Source organism: Priapulus caudatus, unplaced genomic scaffold (genome assembly GCF_000485595.1).
Source record: "Priapulus caudatus unplaced genomic scaffold, Priapulus_caudatus-5.0.1 Scaffold2333, whole genome shotgun sequence".
Classification (NCBI taxonomy): domain Eukaryota; kingdom Metazoa; phylum Priapulida; class Priapulimorpha; order Priapulimorphida; family Priapulidae; genus Priapulus; species Priapulus caudatus.
This window is the reverse complement of record NW_014579394.1, coordinates 4,611-7,908: the sequence shown is the minus strand read 5'-3', so window position 1 is coordinate 7,908 and position 3,298 is coordinate 4,611. Positions and strand designations below refer to the sequence as shown.

The 3,298-nt window shown below is 41.6% G+C and overlaps 1 long non-coding RNA gene across 1 annotated transcript in view; it reads left to right on the top strand.

Annotated features, from left to right (window-relative positions):
* Nucleotides 1-2,490, top strand: part of LOC106818561 — a 4,765-nt gene extending 2,275 nt beyond the window's left edge. Inside the window, exons 2-3 of the long non-coding RNA XR_001395243.1 lie at nt 1,366-1,489; nt 2,180-2,490. This is a non-coding gene — a long non-coding RNA (uncharacterized LOC106818561). The remainder of the gene's footprint in view (nt 1-1,365; nt 1,490-2,179) is intronic.
* The last annotated feature ends 808 nt before the right edge of the window (nt 2,491-3,298 follow it).

Below are 3,298 nucleotides of genomic sequence, written 5' to 3'. Positions count from 1 at the left end.
AGAGACTGGGAGTGCATAACACGTGCTCGGATAACGTAGATGGGACTCTCACTGTTCACATGATAGATGTAGACTAGCTGATACACCACTAACCCAACCGCAGAACCGTCGATCGTAAGCATCCAGGCTTTTTTAGTTCTGAAAGTCCTTGAGAGTATAAAATGGACTCGGCTGGAATGTTAAGTAGTTCACGAGATCCAAGGTCCTCACTCCATTCGGCATTGTCTATTTGGTACGGGTCTCGATTTCCAATGCACGCAATTTTCTCGAGATAGCGTGCTTTGGCTACGTTGTCTAACGAATCAAAGTACTTATCCATACTACGTACACTACAGACAGTCGACAAACGTGCATACACTAGCTATTATAAAAAGCTGCGTTTGATAGCTAGAGTAGATGCAGTAAAATTGGTGAAATTTCTCTCACGATGTAAACAAACTCTAGTCTATGAACATATGTGTTGCGTGCAATCTTCTGATCTGCTCAATCTACGAATCTGCCGACTGTGTGGCAGCATCATCGAACCTAAAACCCACGATGGTAAACCTGCTTGCAAAACCGGGCCTCTCATCGAACTAGCAATTAACACAACCCACGCTGAATACCTGCCTGCAACACCCTATAAAACCGGCGCCCATTAACCGGGTTGGCACAATCATCTCGAATTCTAGCACACCAAAACCAAACTGACCTGTCTGCAAAATCGGGATCCACTTACTGCTAATATCTATTGCAATAATAACACTATAGCCAATGTAAAATCGGTTGATTGTGCAGATCGGCAGATTACATGCAACACGTGTTCGCTCTTTTTGGAACCGATATGGCCGGCGGCACGGGATTGTAGGTAATATTGCTATTTTTAGTGCAAGACGCGGAACCCTCTATTGGCTGACACATGACTGTCTGATGGGTGATCACAAAATTAATGTCAATGGAAATGCTGCATTTGATGGAATAAAAACACGCCTGTGCATAGAAAAGAAAATGGCCCATCATTAAAGAATTTAGTATACAGAGACTCCCCGACTTACGAACATTTGAGTTACGAACTTTCGATGATACGAACAATTTGCTCTGAAATTCATTAGTGTGTAATGTCAATATTGGTGAATAAAAAGACACAATCGCCCCCTGATTTTGACTCGCCAACTCCTGTGTTTACATATATATGTTTACACTATGTACACTTCTAGGTTATTCGATGTTCACACGTTCATATACAGTATACTACACTACTGTACAATACTGTATACGTACGTACATATGTTTGACTTACGAACGAGCGCTCGGAACCGAACCTGTTCGTAAGTCGGGGAGTCGCTGTAGTAATAATAAACAAAGATTTATGTTTTTTTCTTGTAGGTAAACCAACTTACCTGTATGACCGCTCACATACTGACTGGGCTCCTACATTGCTGCTTGCGGACACACTGACTCCAAGGAACTTACGCAAAACGATCTTGAAGGGGGAAACAGACTTAAAAAGGTATTGTTTATATGTACTTGTGTATGCATACAGATTGTCTTGCTCTAAAACTATATAATTCTATAGTATCAAACTTCAGACAATTCTAATGAAAGGGTGGCATGTCAAGTGTTTGCGACTGGATATGTAATGACAAAGATGAATAATTTATTACAAGGGTGGAACTATTACGTGTGTACGTACGTACGTGGCTCTGTGGTGTTTTGGTTAGAGACTGGCGAATATATGATCTGTTTGTTGAACACATTTTGTTGTGTACTTCTATATCTTTGCCTTATATCTAAATTGTATATTATATAACACGTTACAAACATATGTTAACTTCAGGGTGCCAAATTAACGGGAGATCTGAGTTAAATACTCCATGATTTACTGTCAGACTCCCTGATTGGACATACTCAGGAGTCTGTGTGACTCCCTGAAAATTCTGCCATATTAACTAGTTTGTTCCAGAGCACGGTTTCGTGGAATTACCGTATTTTTTCAGCAAATGTCCAAATTTGGCAAACATGCACCCACATGAATCTTAAAAATAAGCACATGCGTTATTTTTAATATCTTTAATTTTGAACCCCAGACTGCGGACTCCTTATTTTTGAGGGTAGGGGTCCGTTGGACTCCTGCGTTCAAAAGTAAATTTTTACCCCTGTAACGCGGCTTTCAATACAGAGTTATTTGTATTTTCTTTAGCAATTTTGAGGAGAACCTAGATAGGACGTTAATTCTACGAGTGTTAGTGTAACAAGGCCGTCTCCGAAGCAAAATACGAGGATGTCATTTGAGCCCCGGACAAGGTAGATACTTGACGTCTGTGACCAGGACGTGGCAGCTTTCCCTGAAGCACGATGGAATACGTGAGAATTAATTCCCGGGGAAAACCATATGAATGCAAACTGTGTGATACTGTCTTCTCCAATCTGAGTAGTGTAAAGATACACATGAGAACACACACTGGAGAGAAACCGTATAAGTGCGAGGTGTGTGAAGCCGCATTCTCCACTCTGGGTAATATGAAGACACACATGAGAACTCACACGGGAGAAAAACCATATAAGTGCGATCTGTGTGATGCTACCTTCTCAAATACGAGTCATGTGAAAATCGCACTTATACGGTTTCTCTCCAGTGTGAGTTCTCATGTGTGTTCTGTGTGATGCTGCCTTCTCGACGATAGGGGCTGTGAAGATACACATGAGAACTCACACTCGAGAGAAACCGTATAAGTGCGATCTGTGTGAAGCCGCATTCTCCATTCTGAGTAATATGAAGAGACACATGAGAACGCACAAGGGAGAGAAACCGTATAAGTGCGATCTGTGTGATGCTGCCTTCTCAAACTCGAGTCATGTGAAGAGACACATGAGAACGCACACGGGATAGAAATCATATAAGTGTGTGTGATGCTGCCTTGTCCTGTATGAGTCATGTGAAAACACACATGAGAATCCACATGAAGGAAACAATATTCAAATGTAACATTAAAAGTTACGCTTTCGCTCTGAAGACACCCTATGATCGCACATGAAAGTACATATCGAACCTTGAGACCCACATGTAAGAGCAGCTTGGCTCTGTGAACACGCGAGTGCACCGCACACATCGATCTGGGGCAGTGTGGAATCCCAACGAATACAACTCAACGAATACAGCTTCTGCCAGGGTGGAGGCTGAACTACGAATTGCTTGTGAAAGCTCTGAAACCGCTTAAGTTACAGTGACATGATTGTGTTTTTAATGAGTACCCAATGTGTGAGCATTAAAGAAATGTGTAACTTTTGTCTAAAATGTAACTAGTACCATTTGTGAATA